The sequence below is a fragment of the Erpetoichthys calabaricus genome, chromosome 13 (assembly GCF_900747795.2).
Source record: "Erpetoichthys calabaricus chromosome 13, fErpCal1.3, whole genome shotgun sequence".
Classification (NCBI taxonomy): Eukaryota; Metazoa; Chordata; class Cladistia; order Polypteriformes; family Polypteridae; genus Erpetoichthys; species Erpetoichthys calabaricus.
Window position 1 is genome coordinate 2,367,316 of NC_041406.2, and position 17,191 is coordinate 2,384,506.

The window sequence follows — 17,191 nt, forward strand, 5'->3', positions numbered from 1 at the left end:
AGCAAGCCAAACAATATACTAATGAGGCTGCATCTCCGTTAAACCAAACACTTTTAAAATCCATTTCTGCCGGCCAAAAGTGACAACAGAACCTCAAGACACATCACTAACCACAAGACGTTATGTTTCCATGCAGTTTCAGACAGAAAACACTAATTCAAAACTTGTCAGCTTACACGAGAGACGGAGCGTATTAACAAACGCCTTACCTGCACAAGCGTCATCCAGCTTTTGCCAGGAGTCTGCTGTATGCAACATGGGCGTCTTCTGGGTGTTACATTAATTAAAGCTCCCCCGCTACAACAAGCAAACAGGAACTATATACAAAATATACACTGATTGCATTCACATTAAACAAAATTCACAATATATAAAACAGAAGAATTTCAGTATACAAAAAAAATAGTTTTGAGAATGTTCACAAAAATAAAACATAATAAACTAACTCAGCCAAACCTGTCCATTTCACAAACCCACCTGTCCACTTTGGGACGGCAGGCAGCCATGATACCACCTGACTAATTCTGAACGATTTATTTCAGGCTCTATAAGATAGAGAGACACGAAAGGCACTATATAACTGTTAGATAGTGTGAAAGGTCATAATCAGTACTCATCTCCCAATTAAATGAGTAATAGTTTTGTACGTAATATCAATTTATTTATGCAAGGAAATGTTTGATATCTTTTTACCCATAACTAGTCAAAGCTAACTAACACAAGCTGTGTTGCTGAAGTCCAGTATCTTCACAGATATTTTCAGGGTAGGAATGTTGGAAACGCTGAGTTTTTGGAAAACACATAAACTACAGTTCCACTGTTTTAACCCTTCTTCACATTTAACTTTCCCAACTAAAACATATCTTTTTATTTATTTGTGCATTTTTTTTTGTTGTTTCGAAATGTTTCTAATTCATCAATATACATTTTATCACATTTAGAACTGAAACTTATTGCACTTGCAAAGCAGGAACAATACCCGGTGGGGATGCCAGTTCATCCCCAGGTGGACACACACACACACTCGGGTCAAGTTAGCAACACCAGTTCACCCAGCCTGCATGTCCCTGAACCGTGGAAAGAAACCAGAGAAAACACAGACACACACACACACACAAGTGTACGGGAGAACATGCAAACTTAATGCAGGGAGCACTTGGGGTGTGAAGCTCGGTCTATTTGTTGAAAAATTGCAGAGCTGACTAGATAGATAGATAGATAGATAGATAGTTTATTAATCCCAATGGGAAATTCACATTCTCCAGCAGCAGCATACTGATACAATAAATAATATTAAATTAAAGAATGATAATAATGCAGGTGAAAAACAGACAATAACTTTCTATAATGTTAAATGTTAACGTTTACCCCCCCTGCTGGAAATGAAGAGTCGCATAGTTTGGGGGAGGAATGATCTCCTCAGTCTGTCAGTGGAGCAGGACGGTGACAGCAGTCTGTCGCTGAAGCTGCTCTTCTGTCTGGAGATGATCCTGTTTAGTGGATGTAGTGGATTCTCCATAATTGACAGGAGTCTGCTCAGCGCCCTTTGCTCTGCCACAGATGTTAAACTGTCCACCTCCATGCCAACAATAGAGCCTGCCTTCCTCACCAGTTTGTCCAGGTGTGAGGCGTCTTTCCTCTTAATGCTGCCTCCCCAGCACTAAGCTTCAGATGTAAATTTGATAAAATGTACATTGATGAATTAGAAACATTTCGAAAAAAAAAAAAAATGCACAAATAAATAAAAAGAGTACATCTGGAAAGTATTCACTGCACATCCCTTTTTCCACATTTTGTGATGTTACAGCCTTATTCCAAAATGGATTAAATTCAGTTTTTTCATCAGGTTTCTACAAACAACACCCCATAATGACAACGTGAAAAAAGTTTACTTTTTGAGATTTTTGCAAATTTATTAAAAATAAAAAAATTGAGAAAGCACATGTACATAAGTATTCACAGCCTTTGCCATGAAGCTTGAAATTGAGCTCAGGTGCCTCCTGTTTCCCCTGATCATCCTTGAGATGTTTCTGCAGCTTCATTGGAGTCCACCTGTGGTAAATTCAGTTGACTGGACATGATTTGGAAAGGCACACACCTGTCTATAGAAGGTCCCACAGCTGACAGTTCATGTCAGAGCACAAACCAAGCATGAAGTCAAAGGAATTGTCTGTAGACCTCCGAGACAGGATTGTCTCGAGGCACAAATCTGGGGAAGGTTACAGAAAAATTTCTGCTGCTTTGAAGGTCCCAATGAGCACAGTGGCCTCCATCATCTGTAAGTGGAAGAAGTTCGAAACCACCAGGACTCTTCCAAGAGCTGGCCGGCCATCTAAACTGAGCGATTGGGGGAGAAGGGCCTTAGTCAGGGAGGTGACCAAGAACCCGATGGTCACTCTGTCAGAGCTCCAGAGGTCCTCTGTGGAGAGAGGAGAACCTTCCAGAAGGACAACCATCTCTGCAGCAATCCACCAATCAGGCCTGTATGGTAGAGTGGCCAGACGGAAGCCACTCCTTAGTAAAAGGCAAATGCCGGCCGCCTAGAGTTTTTAGTGTGAATGCCAGGCGTCGCGTTTGGAGGAAACCTGGCACGATCCCTACAGTGAAGCATGGTGGTGGCAGCATCATGCTGTGGGGATGTTTTTCAGCAGCAGGGACTGGGAGACTAGTCAGGATAAAGGGAAAGATGACTGCAGCAATGTACAGAGACATCCTGGATGAAAACCTGCTCCAGAGCGCTCTTGACCTCAGACTGGGGCGACGGTTCATCTTTCAGCAGGACAACGACCCTAAGCACACAGCCAAGATATCAAAGGAGTGGCTTCAGGACAACTCTGTGAATGTCCTTGAGTGGCCCAGCCAGAGCCCAGACTTGATTGAACATCTCTGGAGAGATCTTAAAATGGCTGTGCACCGACGCTTCCTATCCAACCTGATGGAGCTTGAGAGGTGCTGCAAAGAGGAATGGGCGAAACTGGCCAAGGATAGGTATGCCAAGCTTGTGGCATCATATTCAAAAAGACTTGAGGCTGGAATTGCTGCCAAAGGTGCATCGACAAAGTATTGTGCTAAGGCTGTGTTAGGGTCTGTACATGGGATTTCTCAGTTTACTGTTAAAAATTTGCAAAAACCTCAAGTAAACTTTTTTCACGTTGTCATCATGGGGTGTTGTGTACAGAATTCTGACGAAAAAAAATGAATTTAATCCATTTTGGAATAAGGGTGTAACATAACAAAATGTGGATAAAGTGATGCGCTGTGAATACTGTCCGGATGCACTGTATGTTTTAGTTGGAAAAGTTAAATGTGAATAAGGGTTAAAACAGTGGAACTGTAGTTTATGCTTTTTCCAAAGACTCAGCATTTTCAACATTCCTACCCTGAAAATATCAGTGAAGATGCTGGACTTCAGCAACACAGCTTGTGTTAGTTAGCTTTGACTAGTTATGGGTAAAAAGATATCAAACTTTTCCTTTCATAAATAAATTGATATTACATACCAAACTATTACTCATTTAACTGGGAGATGAGTACTGATTATGACCTTCACACTATCTACCAGTTATATAGTGCCTTTCATGTCTATCTAATCTTATAGTGCCTGAAATAAATCGTTCAGAATTAGTCAGGTGGTATCATGACTGCCTGCCTCCCAAAGTGGACAGGTGGGTTTGGGAAATGGACGGGCACCGTTGTCTTTTAGTGATGCTTACTGGTCATCAGCGTTCGAGCCTCGTCAGACCGATGACAGTGCCTACCTGCACCGTTGGGTCTCCGTAGTGGAGTACAATGGCCTCCAGGCATGGGTCAAAGGGACTTGAATCTGAAGTTTCCTCTTCTGTCGCTACTGGACTCTTCATCAGCGGAAGATGCGCACACACACATACAGTGCATACGTGTATGGCTCTGGTCCTCTGGTTTTATTTGAATTGCTCCGTGTCACTTATAGGCTTGTCATCACTGAAGGTGGGCTGCAAACTGGAGAAGTAAAGATGCAGCCCTAGCACTCCCCACCCAGCTGACCGCGCCATTTTCTTCCTCTAACTCTCCCATCTTTCTCTGTCTACTGATGTCCAGCTTGCTCATGCGCTTGGCAGAGTGTACAAGATCAGCCAGGGTGTATCACCTGTACCTCGTGGTGGGACACGTGTGACTTTTCTGTACAGGTGGAAGCTGCCATCCTACAGAGTAACCAGCATGTTGCCAGATCCATGGATTTAAGAAAAAACAAACAAAACAAAACGCCTCACAAGTACTTGATGATCATTGTTTTCTTTAATTCAATTTATCAAAAGTATAACACAAAAACAGAGAACCAACAACACTAGAATTGAAAACACTCTGAAAAATTTCCATGGTGGTCCCAACCTGCGATGAAAGAACAAAAGGTAAATGAATCAGCAGCCATCATACTTCCAGCACATTCTGCCTTTCCTCTCTACTCTGTCACACACAAACACAGCTAACCCCCATAGATCTGGGGACATTTGCGTCACTGTGGCCACAATATTCCCACAATGTGTGCTTCACTGCTGGATTTGGTGATTTGAACCTCATTGTATCTAGTCCAGTCGTGAGTGAAGCAAACTGGACAAACAGGGAGCAGGTCGCCCACAAAGAGCCAAGGTGTCCGATCGATGCCAACATCCCAGTCTGCCCAGTCACTCTCTGTATGGATTTTACATGTTGGACCTAAGTGCACATGTTCAAACTGGACAAACGTGTCACAAATGTCAAAGAGAGAGGATGGCTGTGAAGTGTTGGAATTAATCTGATGCCAGCAGCACACAGTCATTTGGTTATCTGTGCTTTACAAAGGCTCATCTCAGATCTTTAGCAGAAACATTTTTACACTTATCATTAAACTGAGGCGTCTATTGTCTCAGTTGTCGTTCAAGTTCTTGAATTTCATCATTGTATTTGTCCAACAGATCCAATTTCTTAGTGTGTTCAGTTTGGATTCTTGCGATCTTTTCCTCTGTTTCTTCAATTTTACGATTAAGTGATGTGCAACTTTGAACAACTGCACCAACTGACCGTGATTTCCATTTATTGCAATCATATAAATCGCACCTTTCTTCTTTTAATTCTTGAAACCTTTGCCTAGTCTGAAATGAAAAGTAAGGCCAGAAATTAATGAACCCACCTGTTCTCAGTGTCCTGACACATTTTAGACAACAACATGCAATTCCACAGCAGAATGCTTTTCTCATCCTGTTGTGCTCCTACATCTCAAACGGAGGTGTAATAGAAACAGAAAGTATCCCAATGAAGGCGCACCCTCAGCTCCAGCTGCTTCTCATTCCACTTCCTGGGCTATCTTGTCATTGTCATTCAAATGTCTACAGTGTTGTGACTAAACTCTCACATGGTCACTTCACACTTTCTTTTTCAGACACACCAAGTTGCTCTCCCTCCCATGATGAATCGGATTCTGCCCTACATGTTCACTGACCGTTTCCAGTGTCTTTTTTTTTACTTAACCTAAATACTTGAACCTTTACCAAACAGCCTGTTCCCTGAAGCGGTTCACACATCAGGTTTAGCTACATTGAGGTGCAGGTCACTCCTCAGAAAGTCTGCTACAGAACTATTAGAAAGACCAAGACACTGGGATGGTGCTGGGATATTGAAGCTCATTGAGGCGGACTTTGGTGAGCTGAGCTCCTGCTGGCTCTCAAGTAAAAATCAAGCCTATCTGTCACCTGTTGAGGAGGCCCTGAATAGGTGTGAAGGTGTCCTAAAGTCTGCAATAATGGTTCAAAAACTGAGATCTAAAGCACAAGGCTGTCACTTAAGTCACCACTTCTGACCCACTGCGTGAATTTTGTATTTTTACTCAATCTCATTGTCCAAAACTAGGACGTTACCGTGGCATTCTACAGGTGAAACATATAGTAGTAACAAACCAGAACCTGCCTTTTACTTCAAATTGATTACAATGAAATACAGGGAAAAGAATGAGATTGAAAAAACAAAAAACTAAACCTAACAACATTCAAAAAAAGAAAGAAAAAGAAAACGGCAAAGCCATTAAAGAGATGACAAAGCAGTTAATACCATTAGAGAGCCGCTCATAGGTCCAGTGTGCTTATTCTAAGGCTGTCAGAGACACATGTGAAGACTTTGGTCCAAAAAAAACCGTCAATTTTTTGCATTCCCAAAATGCTTAGTGAGGCAGGAGCCAGACTGCCTGAGTGTGTCCGTTGCAGCGCTGGACCACACACTGGGATGTATGTTGCAGCCATTGATATGGACCACCTGGAATTCTTGGGGGCTGCAACAGAAAAGGAAAAGGGAATGTGAAAGATAAAGCAACGTAGGGCAGATGGGAATGAATATGCCGATAACTCCACAATGGAGTAAAGTGCAAGTAAGATAAAAAAAAAAAGTGCAAGCAAAAGTCATATCGCAGGATGGAAGACAAATGAAATAAATTAATCGTTAATGTCTCAAAAAGATGAGAAAAGGAAAATGTTCAGGAGAATCCGAGGACTCACTCATCATCCTATTGTAAGTTGTTTGAAGATGTGAAAAAGGAGAGCCGGCTCTATAAAAAGGGGGCGAGAGTGTCTGCCCAGATTGCAGTTTAAGTCTGGAACAAGAAGAGGAATTAAAGTCTCCTCATGAAGGGGTCAAGTGCCATCTGAACAAAGATGAGGGATTCAAGTCCTCTCAAACTAAGGAAAAGGGGTGCAAGTCCTCTAAGAGTAAAGATAATGGGGTAAATTCCTCTCTGACGGAGTTCACGTCTCCAACATGGTTAAGCACCTTGGGCATGTTAAAGTTTGAACAGTTACCTCTCTTTTTAAGTTGCTCTTCTTTGTCCTTACTGATTTTCAAGTTTTCTTCTTAAGTATTGTATCCTACTTTTTGTTTTTCTAACTTGAGCACAAGCATCTCTCCGCTCGAGCTTTGCTTTGTTTAGTTCTCTATTCCTCACTTCTAGAACTAATAGAAGAGCTGCACGGCATGCATGAGCATCTTCTAAAGTTGCAGATGGACTTTCACAGATCTCCATTAATATTCGTGCAGCTTCCTCATTCTAGTAAAAAAGGAAAAGGAAGATGTCTTAGAATGCAGAAGTGCAATCAGAAATAACGTCTGACAAACAATTGGAAACATCACCTAATGACCTGCCTTCAGCATTTAATATGCTGTTTTACTGGATAAAAGTAGTCAAGCTGAGAGAGCGAAATAAGCATAATATTGTCAACCAGAGTGATTGACTTAAATGTCTCCGGGGCAAAAGCCCACCATGCGGAATTTCAGGTCCCACTCACGCCCACACACACAAGGTCAGTTTAGAATGGCCAATCAACCTGACACATAGAATTGGGCAGAAGCCCCCAGTAGCCATGGTTAAGCACCTTGGGCATGTGAAAATGGGCTATATAAATAAAATGTATTACTATTAAAGTCTGTGGCAACTTCTTCTGGGGGTCATCCTTATGACATCAGACTTCAAAGTGGTAAGGGGAAACAGGGGGCTGTGGAAGGAGAAGGTAAAAAGAATGATATTTTGAAGGCTATCGCCCCATCCAGGATATTCCAAACTGTTGCCAACTGGAGGATGGCTCTCGTGAGCCCTCGTCCACTTCAATGTTTAACCTTGGTTGAAAATAAAGGACATCCTTGGATTTCATTTATGTCAAGGACTGTGAACTTGTTCTGTTTACCAGGTGTTTACTAATATAATATAGCTAATTTCTAAGTTCTTTGAGAATTTATTTTGCGATTTATCAGATTTCACAGCTGTAGTCTATTGTAATAGATACAGGAAGACATCGGAGACACCCATTGAGTGCGAATCATGCCAAGTGGCTTCCATGATGTGTGGCATCTGAGTTACGGAATTCACCTTAAATGTGGGGATTCTGGGTTGCTCTCCCTTGTCTGTTGCTGTACCTAAAGTTCATGACCACAGTCCTTCTAGGCCCGTGTGCCAGCGCTCTGTGAGGACACCGCTTTCAGGAATTCACTGAAAAAGCCGATGACAGGGACGCATTTTGGAAAAAATGACCATTACTGAATCCAGGGACTACAACTGTGACTTCTGAGTTATTAATACGCCAGTCTAAGTCATCACTGTTGTATGAGCCAAGTTCTGTATTAACATTTTTATGTTCAGGTAATTTGAAATGATGCTAAATATATTTTTGTAGTTCAGGATTAGTTTATATATATATCGTATGGGGCTAGATAATTATTCAGTTTTAATTGGATATTGTTACTTTAAGAAGGGGTGCCAGGTAACGGGACTGATGGGAAGTTATTGTAAGTTTGGGCATGGATTAATAGGGCTGTGGTAACACACGGTTTTCTTACTGTGTCTGTTTGGAGTTTCATTTATGACTGTAGAAATATATAACATGGAAAATAAACGTTTGTTTTTATAAAACAACGGAGTGGATTAATGTGAAACGCCACATGTAAGTTCCTGCGGTAGCCACAAGTTGTTTCGCACCTTCACTTGCAACTGCAATTTTTATAACCATTTTAGTTCATAGGCTATAGTGCGAATGGTAAATGGGGATGGCACAGTAGTCAGCTCTGCAATTTTTCAACAAATAGACTGAGCTTCACACCCCAAGTGCTCCCTGTGTTAAGTTTGCATGTTCTCCCGTACACTTGTGTGTGTGTCTTTGTGTGTTCTCTGGTTTCTTTCCACGGTTCAGGGACATGCAGGCTGGGTGAATCTGTGCTGCTAACTTGACCCGAGTGTGTGTGTGTGTGTGTGTGTGTGTCCACCTGGAGATGGACTGGTGTCCCAAACGTGTATTGTTCCTGCTCTGCAAGAGCAATAAGATTCAGCTCCAAATGTGAAATATGTACATGGTTGAATTAGAAACATTTTGTAAAATGAATATATATATATATATATATATATATATATATATATATATATATATATATAAACTGATATAATTAACAAAACTATTTCTGATTTATTTGGGATAGGAGTACTGATACACTAATAAAAAGAAACAGAACTTTTGTTCTCAGTGTCTTGTTAGCCTACGCCTATCAGTAGGTTCAGAGAGACTTGGCATATAGATAAACACAGTCACTCACACACACACACGCACACACATATATATATATATATATATATATATGTATATGTGTGTGTGTGTGTGTGTGTGCCAGATGGAATGGAAGAAATGACAGGACATGTAGTAAACTCAAGCAAACAATGGCAGACAATGCAAACTTCATACAGTCAAGCCAACATCCAGAAAGTGCCCTCCGCTTACTGAGCCGTCAATCTGTTTGATGCCATCTGAAATGGACACTCCTATTTATTAACAACGCTCTCTTAGAATTGTTGTTTATGAATTACAGGAACATCAAATTAAGTTTCAGTCATTCAGAGAAGACCAAAGAATGGAAGAAAATAATTGAACGAGCACACACAGATGGATAGTCTGGAATCTCTGCTGGTGACTATTAAGGAAAACAAACATCCAATTACAATTCATTAAGTACTCCTAGCATAAAAAAATACTTTCAGTCATTCTTAAAATGATTAATTTATTTCAATACATGACATGTGTGGAAGATGGAGTGCAATGAAATCAACAAATGGATTTCAAGTTAGTTATATTCTTGCCTGTGGAAATCAGCAGGTATAAAGTGCCAATAAAAATGCACATCTGCTTTTCAAGGATATTTAAAAGAACCAAACTTACCCTTCTTGACGGTCACCGACCCCCTGAACTGCTCCCTGCACCTGATGAGTAAATCAAAAAATCAGATATCAGACACTTCGTATTCGTAAGTTTCGTATTGATTTTAAGATTCTACTATTAACATTTAAGGCCATCCATAACCTCGCCCCTCCATATCTGTCTGACCTTCTTCATGTTGCCATTCCATCCCGTAACCTTAGATCCTCTTCCTCCACCCATCTGACTGTCCCTCCCGCCCGTCTAACCACCATGGGGAGCAGAGCTTTCAGCCGTTCTGCTCACAAGCTCTGGAATTCATTGCCTGCGGATCTCCGAAATATCAAATCATATTCATCCTTCAAATGTAAACTTAAAACGCATCTGTTTAAAATGGCTTTTTCTTTTTCCTCCTGATTATAATGGTTTTGTTTGGTTTTAATTTCTAGATTTTCTGATGTTTTAAGTTTTTTATAATTGTGTCTTTTATTTAATTATTTATTTATTGTTGTTCGGTGTCCTTGAGTTCCCTGAAAGGCACCTTGTATAAATAAAATGTATTATTATTATTATTACTTCACCTCAGCATAACAGCATCTGCTCTGCTATACAAGTGGCTAGATTTCTACAGTAAGTGTAGAGATGCCAGCCTGGGAGTTCCATAAAGCTTCATCCCTCCTGGGTACCCTGTGCTGTGATGAACAAAATGCAGAGCTTCATTGCGTGTTAATTTGATCGGACAGTTCATGTAAGCCCAGCACTTCCCTTCACCAGGATCTTTGTGGCTCTTTTCTGTGGTTTGTTGAAACTTTTCGGCTGCTGTGGAGCACAGTGCTGCCCAGACCAGGGAGCAGTGCAAGAGGCAGTAGAAGCTGACAGGACAGTCAGATAATAACCACTGCTGTAGCAGCTAACAATCCAAAGTAAGTGTACGTCTCTTGTGTGAAGGATTTAAAGTGTAAAAAGCGTATCTGGATAAAGCAGTACACAGTTCTGAGAACAGAGTGCGCTAGTGCTAGCAGGCGAGTGAGGGCAGAGCATACATTCATATGGAGAAGGACATTGATTTATTATTTGTTTTCATTTTATTAAAATCAAATAGCATTCCATACAAATAACTCAAGTTTTACAAAAAAAAAGGTTTGAAACAAATCAATCCCACCCCTGAGAAAGAGAGCTAGGCCAGCAGAGCAAAACTTAAAGCTAGGAAAATAAGTAAATAGATAAATGAATAAAGATAAATGGAGTAAAAGAGGGGAGAGAACCTGCTTCCTCAATTTAAATGCTTATTCTAAAATGTTATTGATGAGATCCTGCCAGGTTCTCAAAAAGTTTTGTACAGATCCTATAAGTGCGAATTTGATTTTTTCCAGTTTCAAAAAAAATATAACATCAGTTACCCACTGACTTAGAATAGGAGAGTTAGGATTCTTCCAGTTGACCGAGATAAGTCTACAAGAAGGACATTGGTTTAAATACAGTGAAGGCAGTGGTACTAGACTTTAAAGAAAGGAAGCATTAGGGGAATGACGAAGATTATTGTGAGAAGGACCAGAATTTGCTTGACTACACTGTCATGTTATTTGGGTTCTGTAATATGTGACTTTAATGCAGTTGAAAGTAACACAGAAAGATTTATTTAAATAAAGTCTTTACTAATGAATTACTCTAGTGTTTCATTTACAGGTCAGCCATCTTTCTTATAACCGCCATGTCTCTCGTGCGAGTTAGGGGATCATCCCTCAATTACAAGAAGTTAACATCAACTTTCATATAAGGAAGTGTTTAACAATTACTTATCTTGACATACACAAAGATGTAGTGTGTTAGAGAGGTATCTTAATACATAATTCACCTGCCTCGTCACTCGCGACTGTCCGAAGACGAATGCGCAGTTGCCTTCTGCGCCGCTGCCCGAAAAACCTTATGAGACCGAAATCCAACCCCAACATCACGGAGGGCGGCGGATTTAGCCAACGCATTATACAACTGTCTTCAACAATTACATTCATGACTGAAATATTTCAAAGTTCGTCTCACTTCCAACTTATACAAATGCCTCTAAAGAGAAAGTTTGCTTCATCGCGGCAGGCGGCGGATTTAGCCTATGCATTTCGGGATTATTATTCTGAAATCCCAAATCCTTCCGCCCAGGTGTAGGATATTAGCCACAATCACAGCCAGCCCTCATACTCAAAATAATACGTAAGAACATCTTATTATTAAGTACTTTCAGGGGGCGAGTGATGTGATGGTGCAAGTTAAAGATGGGCCACATCAAGGGAAATTACTACCAAACAGTGAGAGTGTCTTCACAAAAAATCTAGTTAGTCTACAGAGAGATTTTACAACTTTAGTTGCATACTGACAGGCCTCCAGTATACAAACAAAAAAAGTTGTCATAGATAGCATGTCTTTTTTACGTGTACAGTATTTTTTGCCGTGATAAAGTCATACATATCCCAAACCTCTTAGTTAATCATCATTACTTACATCACTTTCTTATTTATTTCTTACTTATCTTTTGTTCTTCATACACCACTGACACAAACTCGTGCCCGTTTCATCTTACGTTGTCGAAACGGGCTTTTTGTCTAGTCAATAATAAAGAGACACGGCTCACATTTAAAGGTGCACCTCCCAGAATGCACGAGAGCGCATATTATGGGATGTTAAAAAAAAAGCGAAGGAGATGCACGTGTGCTGCAGTAGTCATTTCCGTGTACTGAAACATTTGTTTGTTATAAGTAAGAGTCAGTAATGTCCTGAATAAATAAGAAGTGTGCGTTAATGACCAGAGGTGAGTTAGTTTGCATTTTACTTGTATATTTTTATACGTTAAGGTGCAAGTTGTTTAAGAGTTGGGAATGTGCCTTAGTGTTACTTACATGCAGCAATATTATTTAATAAGAGTTATGGTATTGCATCAATGCATTTTACTATACGTTTGTTAATACTATGTACTGATTACGTTATTGAGTTGATTCTATCCATCCATTTTCCAACCCGCTGAATCCAAACATAGGGTCACGGGGGTCTGCTGGATCCCAGCCAACACAGGGCACAAGGCAGGGAACCAATCCCGGGCAGGGTGCCAACCCACCGCAGGACACACACAAACACACCAAGCACACACGAGGGCCAATTTAGAATCGCCAATCCACCTAACCTGCATGTCTTTGGAGCGCCCGGAGGAAACCCACGCAGACACGGGGAGAACATGCAAACTCCACGCAGGGAGGGCCCGGGAAGCGAACCCAGGTCTCCTAACTGCGAGGCAACACTCACCACTGCGCCACCGTGCCGCCCGAGTTGATTCTATACTATCGGTAATCTAGTGCCTAAATTGAGTAATACTGCCATCTAGTGGACTTTGTTCAATTTACCAATAAGTTTTATGTATTTGTTTTTATTGTAGACCACACACACACACACACACACACACATACACCTATACCTATTCGAATACAGGTGTATATCTTCAAATAATTGAATTCAATTTCATTCTAAGCTGCTTTGTGGAATTCTCTGCATCATTTGCCAGTGTCCTGATCGACACTCTGGAGTGAACACTGTAAGTCCTGAACACACTACAGATAAAATGGTCCTTTGCTGCTACATAAATATTGCATAATAAATATGATACGGTTATTAATTTAGCCACAATCCTGCTCGATTACGCCATTTTGTTCCTGTAGGGGTCGCTGTCTCCCTAGTTGGAATAAGTTCTTGTGTAATTGCGGGGTTTTAAGTAACTGAAAACTATATAGATATGATATTAAAGGCGATATCCCTCCCATAGTGATACGGCATTAAAAATCACATAAGAGAAAATAACTTGGCTTTCTTTACTGACGATTTACATGGCATTAGGGATGCCATTTTTTGTCGCTGGAAGGCTTTTCAGGACGGATGACGATATCGCCCATCTGTCCATCGGCTTCAAAGTGTTTGGCTGCTGTCCAAGTCTGTTATACTGTCTTCTCCACGTGCAGACCTTTAGGGAAGGAGAGGATTCCATCAGAGCCGTCCCTAGACAATTTTGGGCCCGAAGCAAACTGATACCGTACGGGGCCCGACCCCTGCAGCTAGGGGGTCCGGGGCAGAGCTCCGGCCGCCAAGCGATTTCCTACATTCTGAGCTGCAGAAATGCGTTTTCCCGGCATCTACAACCATCACTTTTTGACAATTTCCGTTTGACACTGACAACCGTAACCGTAACACACTGACAGGAGCCAAATTTGCAGACTGTCGTACAAGGCCCTGAGTGAAGGGTATGAGTGATGGAGGTCGGAGCGGGCCCGCATAAGTATCTTTAGTGACGATACATTAACAGATAAAGCTACATTTTAGCCAGCTTTTGCTGTTTCCACCAGGCAGCACGTGGAGGTAAATAGCTAGGCCAACCACTTTTTTTTTTTTTTGCTTTTTATATTTTTTATATATTTTTTTTATTTTATGAAGATGAGATCCACATTATTTTGTTTTTACATTTTTATTCGGTTTTAAAGCTTGTTTTCATACTTTCAAGATATTCAGATTTACGTATAAAATAACTTGGGCGTGAGTGAAGCGTAATGAAGATTGGAGTGCCGAGTGGAGATGTCCACGTGGAGTAATCAGGTGATGGAATACGTTGCCTGTGAATTATATATATAAAAAAATTAGTAATAGAGGTTGGAGTGAAGGAGTCTGTTGCTCCATTGGGTCCTCCGCAGCAGCGTCGCGCATCACAGGAAAAAAAACAAAAACCTTGGGCGCAGTGGGCACCTCCAGCTGTGATCCCAAAGCGTTCGTTTCGCCCTAAGGCCGACTTTGATTCCATTTCATCTCAAACATACAGAAATACTTCAATGCCTATTTTCGTAGTTGTACCTCCTCTCTTCAAATGCTTGCCTAGCAGTTCTTAATGCTGAGAGCCCCTGTGTGCTAACTTTGGCCTGACCTGTACATGTCAGTGGATTTCTAAAATAATTTTTGTACAGAGCACAGTGACATTAAACTTAGATTCTTATTACAGATGATGAGTGAGTCCTCGGATTCTCCTGAACATTTTGCTTTTCTCATCTTTTCGAGACATTAACGATTAATTTATTTCATTTGTCTTCCATCCTGCGATATGACTTTTGCTTGCACTTTTTTTTTTATCTAACTTGCACTTTACTCCATTGTGGAGTTATCGGCATATTCTTTCCCATCTGCCCTACGTTGCTTTATCTTTCACATTCCCTTTTCCTTTTCTGTTGCAGCCCCCAAGAATTCCAGGTGGTCCATATCAATGGCTGCAACATACATCCCAGTGTGCGGTCCAGCGCTGCAGCGGACACACTCAGGCAGTCTGGCTCCTGCCTCACTAAGCATTTTGGGAATGCAAAAAATTGACGTTTCTTTTTGGACCAAAGTCTTCACATGCGTCTGACAGCCTTAGAATAAGCACACTGGACCTATGAGCGGCTCTCTAATGGTATTAACTGCTTTGTCATCTCTTTAATGGCTTTGCCGTTTTCTTTTTCTTTCTTTTTTTGAATGTTGTTAGGTTTAGTTTTTTGTTTTTTCAATGTCATTCTTTTCCCTGTATTTCACTGTAATCAATTTGAAGTAAAGGGCAGGTTCTGGTTTGTTACTACTATATGTTTCACCTGTAGAATGCCACGGTAACGTCCTAGTTTTGGACAATGAGATTGAGTAAAAATACAAAATTCACGCAGTGGGTCAGAAGTGGTGACTTAAGTGACAGCCTTGTGCTTTAGATCTCAGTTCTTGAACCATTATTGCAGACTTTAGGACACCTTCACACCTATTCAGGGCCTCCTCAACAGGTGACAGATAGGCTTGATTTTTACTTGAGAGCCAGCAGGAGCTCAGCTCACCAAAGTCCGCCTCAATGAGCTTCAATATCCCAGCACCATCCCAGTGTCTTGGTCTTTCTAATAGTTCTGTAGCAGACTTTGAGGAGTGACCTGCACCTCAATGTAGCTAAACATGATGTGTGAACCGCTTCAGGGAGCAGGCTGTTTGGTAAAGGTTCAAGTATTTAGGTTAAGCAAAAAAAAAGACACAGCAAACGGTCAGTGAACATGTAGGGCAGAATCCGATTCATCATGGGAGAGCAACTTGGTGTGTCTGAAAAAGAAAGAGTGAAGTGACCATGTGAGAGTTTAGTCACAACACTGTAGACATTAGAATGACAATGACAAGATAGCCCAAGAAGTGGAATGAGAAGCAGCTGGAGCTGAGGGTGCGCCTTCATTGGGATACTTTCTGTTTCTATTACACCTCCGTTTGAGATGTAGGAGCACAACAGGATGAGAAAAGCATTCTGCTGTGGAATTGCATGTTGTTGTCTAAAATGTGTCAGGACACTGAGAACAGGTGGGTTCATTAATTTCTGGCCTTACTTTTCATTTCAGACTCGGCGAAGATTTACAACATTTAAATTAGAAAGGTGCGATTTATATGATTGCAATAAATGGAAATCACGGTCAGTTGGTACAGTTGTTAAGAGCTGTAAATCAATTACTATTAAAATTGAAGACACGGAGGAAAGGATCAAAGAAAAGACAGGCGAAGCATTTGATAGATTAAAGCAGGTGGAAGATAACAATAAAGAAATTGATCAACTTGAAAAAGATCTGGCATAATAGACGCCTCAGTTTAATGGTAAGTGTAAAAATGTTTCTGCTAAAGATCTGAGATGAGCCTTTGTAAAGCACAGATAACCAAATGACTGTGTGCTGCTGGCATCAGATTAATTCCAACACTTCACAGCCATCCTCTCTCTTTGACATTTGTGACACGTTTGTCCAGTTTGAACATGTGCACTTAGGCCCAACATGTTAAATCCATACAGAGAGTGACTGGGCAGACTGGGATGTTGGCATCGACAGTTTGCTTCACTCACGACTGGACTAGATACAATGAGGTTCAAATCACCAAATCCAGCGGTGAAGCACACATTGTGGGAATATTGTGGCCACAGTGACGCAAATGTCCCCAGATCTACGGGGGTTAGCTGTGTTTGTGTGTGACAGAGTAGAGAGGAAAGGCAGAATGTGCTGGAAGTATGATGGCTGCTGATTCATTTACCTTTTGTTCTTTCTTCACAGGTTGGGACCACCATGGAAATTTTTCAGAGTGTTTGTTTTCAATTCCAGTGTTGTTGGTTCTCTGTTTTTGTGTTATACTTTTGATAAATTGAATTAAAGAAAACAATGTTCATCAAGTACTTGTGAGGCGTTTTGTTTTGTTTGTTTTTTCTTAACTCCATGGATCTGACAACATGCTGGTTACTCTGTAGGATGGCAGCTTCCACCTGTACAGAAAAGTCACACGTGTCCCACCGCGAGGTACAGGTGATACACCCTGGCTGATCTTGTACACTCTGCCAAGTGCATGAGCAAGCTGGACATCAGTAGACAGAGAAAGATGGGAGAGTTAGATGAAGAAAACGGAGCGGTCAGCTGGGTGGGGAGTGCTAGGGCTGCATCTTTACTTCTCCAGTTTGCAGCCCACCTTCACTGATG

The 17,191-nt window shown here is 41.1% G+C and overlaps 1 protein-coding gene and 1 long non-coding RNA gene across 2 annotated transcripts in view; one reads left to right on the top strand and one right to left on the bottom strand.

Annotated features, from left to right (window-relative positions):
* LOC114664072 (G2/M phase-specific E3 ubiquitin-protein ligase-like) overlaps nt 1–17,191 on the bottom strand; it is a 266,316-nt gene that overhangs the window by 68,574 nt on the left and 180,551 nt on the right. The window lies entirely within an intron of this gene.
* LOC114644278 (uncharacterized) lies at nt 12,311–16,498 on the top strand. Its single transcript, XR_003714921.2, has 3 exons — nt 12,311–12,468; nt 14,918–15,132; nt 16,079–16,498. It is a non-coding gene; the product is annotated as an uncharacterized LOC114644278 (long non-coding RNA).